The 14,885-nt window shown below is 38.9% G+C and overlaps 1 pseudogene; it reads left to right on the top strand.

The window, feature by feature from the left end:
* Positions 1-7,254: 7,254 nt before the first annotated feature.
* Positions 7,255-7,562, top strand: LOC120235250 (annotated as a pseudogene).
* The last annotated feature ends 7,323 nt before the right edge of the window (positions 7,563-14,885 follow it).

The following is a 14,885-nucleotide window of genomic DNA, read 5'->3' on the forward strand; positions in this document are numbered from 1 at the left end:
TTTATGGGTAGATATAAAAGCTGATCTATCTTCAAAATGTAATCTACACTGACACATCTGTGTCAAAATTTTAAGTAAATTGCCTGTAATCAGTTTACACTATTAGTAAAATGGAATGGCATTCCTTTATGTTTCCAGGGGAGTATTATATACATGTAGAACACTACAAGCTTCATTTGTCAGGGACTCTACAAGATTTGTTGGAACAGAAGATGACAGTGTGTTGGCGTATACCTTCCCCATCTTCTGAGGATGTCCATTTTACTTATGTTTCTTTATGTAAGTGCTGAGTCCAACATGGAGCTAAGACTCAAGACCCTGAGATTCAAGAGTCATATGCTCTACCAACTGGGCCAGTTAGGTGTCCCTGACGATGCTCACTTTAAATTGTTTTCTCATTAAAAAAATTCTCTTTAAATTACTTGCTCCCATTTTCCACAGGGGTCATCTAAAGTTAATTGAAGGGGAAAGAGTGAGATATCAAAATAATACACAAAAGAAGAAGAAGAGAGGACTATTCTCCAATATTGATGAAATTCAAAGAAGCACATAAAACAGTTTTCTGAATCCGATACTAACAAAAAAGTTAAAAACAGATTTTCATGGACCCATGAAATCTGAAACATGAAACATTGAAAACATGCATTCTAAAACATAAACTTTACTCTGGAAGTGATAAATAACCAAATAGTTCAAATACAAGTAAAAGAAATAGAGAAATTGATCAATGATCCTGTTTCTCCTCTTGCTAAAGGCACAAGATACACAAGGTGTCCTAGGAGAATTTTACAAACTCTTAAAAGCAACTGATTCTAATACTACTTAATTTGTTTCCCAGCACAGAAAGGGAAGGAAAACATATAAATAGCGCGATATTAAAAACATGGTTATTGAAACCCAATAATGAAACAAGAAAAGACTTTTTCGAGTAGTCTTATTTGTGAACCCAAGTCCTGAGTGAGTAAGGGTACTAATTTCAGAAAGGCAAAGCAGATTTTAGGGGAATGTGATCTAGTTGGAAAGCAAACCCCAAAAGAAGGCCCAGAAGCTACAAGGAAAATGTCCTCCTAAAATAAGAGTATCTCAGGTTCATTACTTACTGATGGATTGAATCTTCTGAGCAAGAACACAGAAGCAGGAATTTCAAGAACTGGTTTTCCAAATGTAGATTGCAGGTTACCTGCACAGGACTCCCTGACATGCAGGTTACAGAGGGAAGGTTCAGGAAACTGCCCCCAGACTTGCTGAATAAGAATCATTAAGGGTTGAGGCCCAGGAATCTGACTTTTATCAACTTTTAACTAATTCTTCTCATCACTAAAATTTAACCACTGCAGTATCCAAACAGTGTGGCTCCACTCATGCTTCCTACCACGTAGAATAAGGTTATTTGCAATACTGACTTTATCAAGTGAGGCATTACAATTACCAAGAAACATTATTTTCATTTGGCCAGGATTTGTTGGTCTATTTATCATTATGAGTCTCTCCTAGTTATTTTGCAATGTTTTTTTCTATGCAAAGGTTAAAAATATGAACTAAAATTGCTATTTTATTTTAATGTTTATTTATGAGAGAGAGAGAGAGAGAGAGAGACAGAGAGAGAGACAGAGAGAAAGCGGTGGAAGGGCAGAGAAAGAGGGAGACATAGGGAATCCAAAGTGGGATCCACAATGTCAGCACAGCACCCGATGCAGGGCTTGAACACACAAACTGCGAGTTCATAACCTGAGCTGAAGTCAGACACTCAACTAATTGAGCCACCCAGGCACCCCTAAAATTGCTATTTTAATATGCTTGTTTAGTAGAAACTTTACTAGCCATTTTTCCTATTGACTCATCTTCATTATGATATAATAAAAACTGACATTCATTCATTCATTCATTAACAGGTATTTATATACTACTTACTATCTAACTTGCCAATACGAGGTGCTGTTTAAAATAATGCATTATTTTTCTATGTACCATGTTCTTTTCTTCTTCATATCATTGAAAGAATTTTAATGATGATCACACTGACTCTCAATTTTAAATAATTATTCATTCATTTTTAATATGTTGTCTTAAATCAGTTATTAGCTACATTACCTATACCTAATTTGCATCACTATTTTGCTTACACAAACATTTTACGTAGGATAGATTACACTCAATCAAGTTGTAACGGTACAAAAACAGCATTTTCCTGGCCAGTTTTCATGGGCAATTTCCTATTTGTTATGAAGTCATTCCTTATTTTGTCTCATGCAACTGATTTCTTATTCCCTTGTTTTAATAAGGTAGTACATTCTTCTTAATGTAGAGACTTTCATTCACTCAGTCTCTCAACATTACCAGACAGTCGTTACCGGTGAGCGGTTGGGAGAGAAAAGAGAACAAAATAAAGTTCCCGCCCTCATGTAACTTCCATTCATTTTCATTATTTCATTAGCATATTTGTTAAGGTTTGGCTATTGTTAGCATGGGTACTATTAGTACCCATTATTATCTTATAGTACCCTATTATTAAATGCATTAACCTTGTTTAGAATATAGTATCTGTTGCTAGGATGGTTGGTGGGAACTATCTAATCTTTATCATGTAAATTGAAAACGACAAGGGGCTTACTTCCTTCCTTTTTTTTTTCTAAGTTTTTTATGTTTTTATCTATTTTTGAGAGACAGACCACGAGTGGGAGAAGTACAGAGAAAGAAAGGGAGACACAGAATCAGAAGGAGGCTCCAGGCTCTGAGCTGTCAGCACAGAGCCCTACACGGGGCTTGAACTCACGAGCTGCGAGATCATGACCTGAGCCAAAGTGAGACGCTCAACCGACTGAGCCACCCAGGCGCCCCAGCTTTCTTCCTTTTACTTTGGGTAGAAACTCTGAACGCTGAGAGGGAGGAGATGGTGGAAGAAGAGGATCCTGAGCTCACCTCCTACACACACACTGGGGTGACAGACACATGTAATACAATTCACTCTGAAAATGACTGGAAGACTAGCAGAACAGCCCTTCCCCAGCTAACGACATAAGGAAAGCCACATGGAGAAGGGGGTGGGCAGAGACGAGGTGGGAATGGAACCCCCTGTGAGGAGGCCCACAAGGAGAAGGAATAGCATGGGCACAGAGGTCCTCACTGAGGAGGGGAGCAAGCCCCACACTGGACACCCCTCACCCTGGAGAACTGCACAGACAAAACAGGCCCCCATAACATATGGCCTGGAAAATCAGTGGGGCTTCTCTCCAGGGAAGCTGGAGGGCCATAGAAAACCAATATGCCTCTCTTAAAGGACCAGCATGCCGTATTGCTTGGTCAGAGGCCCAGCACAGAAGCGACTGTTTGAAAGGCCCCTGGGGTGTAAGTGAAGGGGGTTTGTTGACTAATGTTAGGGCAGGTGCTGGAGAGGCGGAAATCTGTAGGAGCTTTCGGTAGGGGAAAAAAAGTGCTAGCAGCCATCATTGGATGTCTAGCAGCCATCAAAAACAAAGTGCTACTTCAGCCTAGCCTGTCCTTCCTGGACTCCTGAAGGAGCCCCTGGCACTTTCCTGTTGGTGCCACTCACCCCACCCCATGCTCCCTGCAAACAGCCCACCCAACCTGCCTGTCCCTTCAGGCTCCCATCCAAAGCAGCTCCCACCCTGTCATGTCTGGTCAGCAGCCTAAGTGGGGGCTGAAGTCCCCCCAAAATGGCTACCTCCCCACCACACCGAGCAGGCAGTGCTGGGGGTCCAGCATCCCTCCAAAGTGACTCCTGCCCCAGAGATCTGGGGGCCAGCCCTGCTCATCAGCGCCTCAGAAAAGTCATGGCTGGTCCTTACAGCCAGCCAGGCTGGGGGTCAGTCTCACCTACCAGAGTGCTCACAGCAACTGTACTCACCACGAAAGGAGGGTACATGCAGCCCACAGAGGGGACACTCTTGGTTCTGGTGACCAGGGAGGAGTGCTCTCCTGGGCCCCACGACACACCTTCTACACACAGCACTACTGTCAAGACCAGCAGACGGAGCTGAGCAACCCGACACACAGCAACAGACACAGGGAGTCTGGCAAAATGAGGACACAGTTATGTTTGTTATTATGTGGCAAACAAAAGAACAAAACCAAACCTGAGAAAAAGGACTAAATGGAATGGAGATAAACAATCTAGTGTTAAAGAGTTCAAAGCAATGGTTGTAAAGATTCTCACCAGAACTGAGAGAAAAGTTAATGAACTCAGTGAGAACTCTAACAAAGAGATAGAAACTATGAAAAGGCAGGGGTGCCTGGGTGGCTCAGTCGGTTGAGTGTCTGACCTCCGCTCAGGTCACAATCTTAAGGTTAGTGCGTTCAAGCCCCACATTGGGCTCACTGTTGTCAGTGCAGAGGCTGCTCGGATCCTCTGTCCCCCTCTCTCTCTGCCCTTCCCCCCCTTGTGCTCTGCCCAAAATAAATATTTTAAACAAGAAAAAAGAAAATATGGAAAGTAACCAACTAAAGACTACAATAACCGAAATGAAAAATATGCTGTAAGGAATCAACAGCAGAAGCATCAAGGAATAACATGAAAACATTAAAGGTACTAACATTTGCATAATCAGAGTCCTAGAAAAAGAAGAGAGAGAAAAGAGGGCAGAAAACTTATTTGAAGAAGTAATAGTTGAAAGAGTACCTAACCTGGAGAAGGAAACAGCCATCTAAGTCCAAGAAGCAAGGAGAACATCCAGCAAGATGTCCACACAAGGAAGGTCCACACCAAGATACATGATAATTAAAATATCACATCCAGCAGAGAAAGACAAATATCGTATCACTTCACTCATAAGTGGAATTTAGGAAACAAAACAGATGGACATGGGGAAAGGAAGGAAAAATAAGATAAAAACAGGGAGGAAAGCCATAAGAGAATCTTAAATACAGAAAACAAACTGAGAGTTGCTGGAGGGGTGTTAGGTGGGGGATGAGCTAGATGGGGGATGGGCAGTAGGAGGACACTTGGTGGGATGAACACTCGGTGTCATGTGTAAGTGATGAATCACTAATTTCTACTCCTGAAACCATTACTATGCTATATGTTAACTAACTTGGATTTCAATAAAAAATAAAAATTAAAGGAAATCATTAAAGTATCAAACATTAAAGAGAGAATCTTAAAAGCAAAAGAGAAAGCAAATAGTCATTAGGCTATCAGCTGATGTTTTAGCAGAAATTTTGGAGGCCAGAAAGGGGTAGCATGATATATTCAAAGTGATGAAAAGAAAAAAGAATCCACAACCAAGAATACTCTACCCAGCAAGGCTATCAGTTAGAAGTGGAGGAAAGATAAAGAGTTTTCCAGACAAACAAAAGCTAAAGGAGTTCGTCACCACTAAACCAGCCTTACAAGAAATGTTAATGGAGTTCTTTAAGAAGAAAAGAAAAGACCATAACTAGAAGAAAATTCTGAAAGCAAAAAAATTGCTGGTATAAGTAAGAATATAGTAAAGGTGGTAGATCAGTACTTTGTAAAGCTAGTGTGAAGGTTTAATGACAAAACTAGTAAAATCAATTGTATCTACAAAAAATGGTTAAGGGATACACAAGATAAAAAGATATAAAATATGCAATTTTTATAGTCATATAAGTATTTATATATATTTATATTATATAAATATATTTATATGTATTTATATATTTATTTTATTTATATATACTTATAAATATATATATAAATGTGGAGCAGTAAATAAAAACATAATGCTTTCAGAATGTGCTTTCAGAATGTGCTTGAATGGCACCTGGGTGCCACTCTTGATTTTGGCTCAGGTCATGATCTCACAGTCTGAGCCCCACATTAGGTGCCTCACACTGACAGTGCAGAGCCTGCTTGGGATTCTCTCTCTCTCCCACTCTCTCTCTGCCCTTCTCCTGCTCATGCCCTCTCTTTCTCAAAATAAATAAATAAATAAATAAATAAATAAATAAATAAACAAACTTTAAAAAATGTGTTTGTATGTCAGTGACCAACAACTTACTATAGACTGCTATTTACATGGGGTGTTATTTATGAACCTTATGGTAACCACACATCAAAAAACTATGATATATACATACACACAAAATGTATCCCAGCATGACAGTAAAGAAACTCATTAATCACAAGGGAAGAAAGCAAAAGAAAGGAATAGAGAAGCACTGAAAAACAACCTGAAAACAATTAACAAAACGGAAATAAGCACGTACCTATCAATAATTACTTTAAATGTAAATAGACTAAACATTGCAGTCAAGAGACACAGGATGACGGCATTCACAACTGCAACAGGACTGCACAGGTGGCTCAGTCCCTTAAGTGTCTGACTCCTGATTTCACTTCAGGTCATGACATCATGGTTTGTGAGTCTGAGCCCCACAGCAGGCTCTGCGCTGACAGTGTGGAGCTTGCTTGGGATTCTCTCCCTCTTGCTGCCCCTCCCTCACTCTCACTCTCTCTCTCTCTCTCTCTCAAGTAAATAAATAAATAAACTTTAAACAACACCAACAACACAACTAGCTCTGTCCTTGTGCTGCCCACAATGCAGATCTAAACGCATACACACTGAAAGTCAAGGGTGGAAAAAAAGATAATCCATGCAAATGGAAGTAAAACAATAACCAAAAAGCCAGGGTATCAATACTTACACCAGACAAAACAGACTTTAAGACAAAGACTGCAATAAGAGACAAAGAGGGGCATTACCTGAGAAAGGGATAAATCCAACAAGAGGATATAGTAATTTTAAATATCCCCACAAACAACAGACTCAAATATATAAAGCCAATATTAACACACAAAAGGAAAAAATGGACAATAGTACAATAAGAGTAGAGAACTTTAACATGCCATGTATATCAACAGATAGATCATCCAGACAGAAAATCAATAAGGAAACAGTGACTCTGAATGACACACACTGGACCAGAGGGACTTAACAGATATATACAGAACATTCGACCTCAAAACAGCAGAATAAACATTTTTTTTTTCAAATGCACATGGAACATTCTACAGGACAGTTCACACGTTAGGCCATAATAAATGTCTCAATAAATTTAAGAAGACTGAAATCATAGTAGGCATATTTTCTGACCACCACAAAATGCAACCAGAAATCAATTACAAGGAAAAATCTCAAAAAAGAACACAAACACATGGACAGTAAACAACATGCTACCAAAATCCAATGGGTCAGGTCACGTGGCTCGTCGGTTTGACTACTGGTTTCCTTGTGGTGGTGGCAACTCCAGAACACAGTCATGGCAGCCGGAGTCATGACAGGACAGGCATTTAGAAAGTTTCTTCCCCTAGTTCACTGGGTTTTAGTTGAAAGAAGTGCAGTTGAAACTGTAACCAAAGGAGGCATTATGCTTCCAGAGAAATCCTCAAGAAACTAGTGTAAGTAGCCATAGTAGCTGCTGGATCAGGCTCCAAAGAAAGGGTGGAGAGAATCACCCAGTTAGTGTGAAAGTTGGAGTTCCAGTTCTTCTCCCAGAATATGAAGGCAACCAAAGTCATTCTCGATGATGAGGATTTTTTCTTATTTAGAGATGGTGACATTCTCAGAAAGTATGTACACTGAAATAAATCATTATCGTAATGGCATTATGTGAAGACTCCCATTCCAGTGGAGTTGTGAAATTTTTCATAATGTAAATAATTTTCATGTCTCTCTTTTATAATAACCTAAAGGTATCATAAATGAAGAAATCAATACATACATGCATACATACACACAAATGAGTCAATGAAGAAATCAAAAAGGGAATTAAAAAAAATACCTGAAGACAAATTAAAATGGAAACACAACGTTTCCAAATCCTTGGGATGTAGCCAACGTAGTTCTAAGAGGAAAGTTTATAGTAACACAGGCATATCTCAACAAACAAGATAAATGTCTGATAAACAATCAAACCAACAATGCCTAAGGAATGAGGAAAAGAAACCAAACAAAGCCCACAGTTAGTAGAATGAAGAAATTGACATAGGTTGGAGCAGAAATAAATGAAATAGACTAAAAAGATAATAGAAAATATCAATGATACTGAGAGCTAATTCTTTGAAAAGATAAATGAAATTGATAAACCATTAGCCAAACTCACCTCCCCAAGAAAAAAGCCTTGAGAGGACTCAAATAAAATAAGAAATGAAAGAAGAGAGGTTGCAAGCAGCACCACAGAAATACAAAGGATTTTAAGAGACTACAAAGAAAAATTATATGCCAACAAATTGAACGACCTAAAAGAAATGGATAAATTCCTAGAAAAATACAATCTTCTAAGACTATGTCTGGAAGAAATAGAAAATATGAACAGACTGATTACCAGTAACAAAATTAAATCAATAATGAGAAAACATCAAGCAAACAAACAACAAAGTCCAGGATCAGAAAGCTTCACAGGTAAATTCTATTGAACACATAAGGGTTAATATTCACTCTTCTCAAACTATTCTAAAAAAACAGAAGAGGAAGGAATGCCCCCAAATTCATTCTACAAGGCCAGCACTACCCTGATACCAAAACCAGACAAAGACAGTACCAAAAAAAAAAAACATGACAGACCAATATCCCTGATGAACATTGATGTAATAATCCTAAATAAAATAGTAACAGACCAAATTCAACAATACATTAAAAGGATCATTTACCATAATCAAGTGGGATTTATTACAGAGATTCAAGAATGGTTAAATATCCACAAATCAATGTGATACAACACATTAACAAAATGAAGTATAAAAAAGATAATATTATCATCTCAATAGATGCAGAAAAAGCATTTGATAAAATTCTACATCCATTCCTGATTTTTTTTAAAAAAAAAAGTGGGTTTAGAGGGAACATCCCTCAACATAATAAAGGCCATATCTGACAAATGCATAGCTAACATCATACTCAATGTTGAAAACCTGAGAGCTTTTCCCTAAAATCAGAAACAAGACAAGAATGTCCATTCTCACTGCTGTTATTCATCATAGTACTGGAAACCCTACTCCCAACAATCAGACAATAATAAGAAATAAACGGCATTCAAGTTGGAATTGAAGAAGAAAAATTGTTACAACTTGCAGATGACCTGATAGTATTATTTAGAAAACCCTAAAAACTCCAACAAAAAACTATTAGACTAAGTGAATTCAGTAAAGTTTCAGGATGCAAAATATACAGAAATCTGTCGCATTTTTATACACTAACAGTGAAGTAGCAAGAAGAGAAATTAAGAAAACAACCACATTTTACAAGTGTACCAAAAAGAATAATTCTAGCAATAAATTTAACCAAGGAGGTGAAATACCTGTACTCTGAAAACCATAAGACACTGATGAAAGGCAATGAAGGAAACAAAAATAAGAGGAAAGATATGCCATGTGCATGGATTAGAAAAATATTGTTAAAATATCCACACTACCCAAAGCAATCTAGAGATTTAGTGCAATATCTATCAAAATACTAATAGTATTTTTCATAGAACTGGAATAATTTTAACATTTGTATTGAAGCACCAAAGACCTCAATAGTCAAAGCAATCTTGGGAAAGAAGAACAAAGCTGGAGGTATTACAGTTCCAAATTTCAAATTGTACTATTAAGTTACAGTAATCAAAACAGTCTGGTACTGGCATAAAGGCAGACACATAAATCAATGAAACAGAATAGAAAGCCCAGAAAGACCCCCAAACTTACATGGTCAATTAATCCATGACAAAAAAGTCAAGAATATGCAATGGGGCGAAAAATCTCCTCAATAAATAGCATCAGAAAAACCAGACATCTACATGTAAAGGAATGAAACCGGGCCACTTTCTTATAATACACACAAAAGTAAACTCAAAATGGATTAAAGACCTAAATTTAAGACCTGAAACTATAAAATTCCAGAAAGAAAACATAGGCGGTACATAAACCTTTGGACATCTCTTTACAATATTTTTCTAGATCTGTCTCCTCAGGCAAGAGAAACAAAAGCAAAGATATGCAAATGAGATTACATCAAACTAAAAAGGGGCCCTGGGTGGCTCAGTTGGTTATGTGTCCCACTTCAGCTCAGGTCATGATCTCATGGTTCAGGGGTTCAAACCCCACGTCAGGCTCTTTGCTGACAGCTCACAGCCTAGAGCCTGCTTCAGATTCTATGTCTTCTTCTCTCTCTGTCCCCCACCCCACCGCTAGTGCTCTCTCTCTCAAAAATGAATAAAAATGCTAAAAAAGTTCTTTAAGTAAATTAAAAGCTTCTGCACAATGAAGAAACCATCAACAAAAAGACAACCTACTGAATAGGAAAAGTTATTTGCAAATAACAGCTGATATGGGTTAATATTCAAAGTATAGAGAGAATACATACAACTCAGTATTAAAAAAAACAATCTGATTAAAAAGTGGACAGGGAACCTGAATAAAAATTTTTTCAAAGAAGGTGTATAATTGGCCAATAGACTCATGAAAAGACACTTAACATCATTCATCAGTAGGGAAATGGAAACTCAATTACAATGAGCTGTCACCTCACACCTGTCAGGATGACCAGTCTCTAAAAGGTAAGAAATAACAAGTGTTGCCAAGGATGTAGAGAAAAAGCATTGTTGGTTTGAAATGTTCATTGTTATAGTCACTATGGAAAACGGTATGGAGGTTGCTCATTACATTAAAAACAGAAATATCATACGATCCACTAATTCCACTACTTGGCATTTGTCTGAAAAAAATGAAAACACTAATTTGAACAAACACATGCACCCCTGTGCACATTGCACCATTATTTGCAATAACCAAATTATAGAACCTGCTGACATGTCCATCAGTGAATGAATGAATACAGAAGAGGCGGCATATATACACAATGGAATGTTACTCAGCCATAAAAGAAATCCTGCCATTTGCAATGACATGGATGGATTTAGAGGGCATTATGCTAACTGAAATCAGCCAGAGGATGACAAATTTCATATGATTTCACTCATGTGTGAAATTTAAGAAACAGAAATGAACAAACAGAAACAGACTCATAAATACAGAGTATAAACTGGCGATTTCCAGGGTCAAGGGGTGTGGGGAAGATGGGAAAATCAGGTGAAGGGGATTAAGAGATATAAACTTCCAGTTAGAAAATAAGTAAGTCCCTGGAGATAAAGTACAACATAGGAAATATAGTCACTAATACTGTAATTACTCTGTCAGGTGGCAGATGTTAACTACACTTATCACGGTGAGCATTCTGTAACGTATATAATTGCCGAATCACTATGCTGTGTACCTGAACTAATATTATATGTTGACTATATTTCAGTTTCTAATTTTAAAAAAGAAATAAAAACTCTGTATTGACCTTAGTGTGAATTATGGATGCTCTTTAGAGAGCGTCTTTTGTCATTTCCTCACTCACAAACTTCTGGAATCCCCACCCTGTCATTTGATGTAGGACCAATAAATCACAACTGTCACTAAATCCATCTGTTGGTTTATTTAGAACACCAGCAGATTTTAATGACATAGTTAAGAAAGCATTTTTAAAAGCAATACCTGCTCCCGATCTCCCCATACCTCTTGAATGCATTACCATTGCAAATGCAAACGTTTGTGCAGTGAAACCGAATAAAAACTGTATTTACCCAAGTTAGAAAAATACTAGATTTCCTCCAATTCTCTTCATTCTGTTTATTAAATTTATTTATTTATTTTTGAGAGGGGGAGAGAGAGAGAGAGAGAGAAGAGAGAGAGAGCAAGCAGTGGAGGGGCAGAGAGAGGGGGAAAGAGAGAAAGTGCCAAGCAGGCTCCCTGCTGTCAATAGGAGTTCAACATGGGGCTCGAAACCATGAACCATGAGATCTTGACCTGACCCAAAATCAAGAGTCAGACACTCAACCGACTGAGCCACCCAGGTGCCCCTATCTTCATCCTATCACTGGGTTATTGACAAGGGCCTCATTATTGCTAAGTCCACCCATTTTTTAAGCTCCTGGTAAAGCTTCAAATGACCTCATGAAGGCTTCCCCACCGACCGCAGTCAGCACCCCAGTATGCACTTTTACCCTTTGTTCTTTTTCATGCTTCATTTAATTAATATTTTATATTGCCTTCTTGGTGTCAAGACTTACCAAAAGCACAATATAGATGTGCTATATAAACACATGCAGAATACAAGATACTGCAAGTATTATCTAGTATATATATTCATACACAAATGTAAAATGCTCCACACAGACCCGCACATTAATCATTGGAATGACGTCCATTAGAATGGCAACAGGGATACATCTGAATTGTGCGATTCAAGGTATGTGTGTGCTTTCTTTAGTTTTCTCCCTTTCGAATGTCCTAGAATAAATACCTTTTTTCTCACTGAAAGGAGCAGGACATAGTTTTTGTTGAACATATAGAATATGCCTCTATACTCCGATAAAGTAACATCCTGCTTGAGAACAGGATGGATACTATGTATCCCATAGCTCTACAAATGCACTGATCTGAGCACAGAGGATATGAAGCAGGAAGAACTTTGATGTGTATGTATTGGCATGAGACAGAAACTAATCACCTTATTGCTGTCTACACTGATACAGACCAAAGAGTAACCTGATTAGGAAATATACCATCTTAAGACATCAGGCCTATGATTTTCAACTGGGAGAAGTGAACTGTCTGCTTCCCCAGGGAGAGTTGTGGAATGTTTCAGATCGTGACGTTGCTGTTCAGTGGTGGGGAAAGGCACACATGACGTTTAGCGGGTGCCGGCCAGGGATTCTCAAGATCCTGTGACTGTCAGCACACATGTACACAAAGAGCTGTCTCACTCAAAATGCCAGGAATCCATTGTTAAGAATGTTGGTTGGGGTGGGGAGGGGGGCAGCCAGGTGGCTCAGTCGATTAAGTGTCTGACTCTTGGTATCAGCCCAGGTCATGATCTCACAGTCGTGGGATTGAGCCCCACATCTGGCTCTTAGCTGACAGTGTGGAACCTGCTTGGGATTCATTCTCTCTCTCTCTCTCTCTCTCTCTCTCTCTCTCCCTCTCCCTCACTCTGTCCATCTCCTGCTCTTGCTCTCTCTCAAAATAAATAAACATTAAAAAAATAATGTTGGTCAGATTAAATATTCACTACTTTAAAACAATGAGGCAAACGAAAAATCAAGGCATTATGATTCCATATTAGATCAGGTGCTCCAGGGTGTGTGGCAGTTAAATGATGGCCTCAGTTCTTATCACTCTTCCTGTGGACAGGAGTGTCACCCTGCCCGCACCAGCTCTGGCCAATGGAGTATAACAGAAGTGATGTGAGGCCAGTTCCTGGACCTGACCTTCTAGGGAACGGTACTTCGGCCCTGCATTCTTAGAATCCAGTCAGTCACCAGGCGAGAAGACTGCCATTAGACGATCTTGCCAGGAGGAGCCCAAACCACATTGAGAAGCCAGAGAAAATGAGATGCCATGTGGAGAAATAGATGGAGGAACATGGAGACGCCAGACATACACATGAAGACATCATGGATGTAGACTCCCCAACTCAGATGACCCTCCTGTGGAAGTGAGACGTCGTGCCCAGCTGGGTCCTGTAAAATCCCTGATCCCCACACGAGTGGGCACAAAATGAAATGGTTCTTTTGAAGCCACTAAAACGTCTCCTTTTATCTTGAGTCCATCTCCTTTGCTTCCTGAAAATTCAAAATGGAGGATGTGTCAGATCTTAATGTGTTTCTGGAGAACACATGAACTATTTTCTTTGTAATAAACAGGTAGACTTAAGTCTCTAAATAGAATGCTGGCAACAATTTCAGGCATTGTTTTCAATTTCCCAAATGGACCTATTTTTGATGAAGCAACCAGTTATAATTATCTATCAAACTCTACCTAAAATGGACATAAATCAGCCATTGTTATTGGGATGCCATTAGGATGTTAATTCATTAAATGTTATGACATAAAGTTAGTCATATACATGCCTTCACTACTGAACTAAAAACTCCTTCAGGGCAGGAACAATGTCTACTGTATTTCTGGTATTCCACCAAAATGCCATACATTTGGCATGATGATAGCACCATCTACCACTAGGAGTTGAATGGGGCGCCTGGGTGGCTTAGTCGGTTAAGCGTCCGACTTTCGCTTAGGTCATGATCTCGCGGTTCGTGGGTTCGAGCCCCGCGTCGGGCTCTGTGCTGACTGCCAGCTCAGAGCCTGGAGCCTATTTCAGAATGTGACTCCCTCTCTCTCTGACCGTCTCCTGCTCACGCTGTCTCTCTCTCTCTCTCCTAGAGATAAATAAAAATATTTTTTAAAAAAAGGAGTTGAATTATTTTGGTGAAATTCAGCATTACCTCCCTTCAGTCTTCTATCTGAAAGCCCTAAAGCTCTTGACTTAATTTCTGGTTTGCCATAGAATCCTTAGTCTTGGAAGATTTACCACGTGATCTAGTCAAACCTCATTATTTCACAGATGAGGAAATTAACCGAGAGGTATGTGACTTGCGCAAATTCACCCAGTTATTTAGCATATGATAAAGCGACTACAAACTTAAAATTACTTCCTTTAACAGATCGCTGGTGGGGGGACCAGGACAGCTGTAGGGTGTTGGAGCTTCTGAGAAGTGAAAAGACTAACGCCTTGGGAGCTGGCAAAAAAAGGTAGTTTCAGAGACAGGAGAATCCAGTTACATTGTACTCCATCTGGAGTATGAACCAATGTGGGCCAATATCAGTCACAAAATTGAAGGGGAAAAATGCTAAAAGAAATGTGAAGGGGCTGCATAGTAATAAAAGGCAATAAAGATTTCTTTAATTAGTTGTGTTGAGTAAATCATAAAACCAGATATCTCTGCACTGAGACTCTTCATTAACAGCTGTTTATTGTACTGTGAATTATTGCAGGACAATGTAGGCAAGATGCTAACTTGATGTTTGTGCTTCCGCTTCT

The sequence above is a fragment of the Hyaena hyaena genome, unplaced genomic scaffold, assembly GCF_003009895.1.
Source record: "Hyaena hyaena isolate Hyena2069 unplaced genomic scaffold, ASM300989v1 scaffold_125, whole genome shotgun sequence".
Lineage (NCBI taxonomy): Eukaryota > Metazoa > Chordata > Mammalia > Carnivora > Hyaenidae > Hyaena > Hyaena hyaena.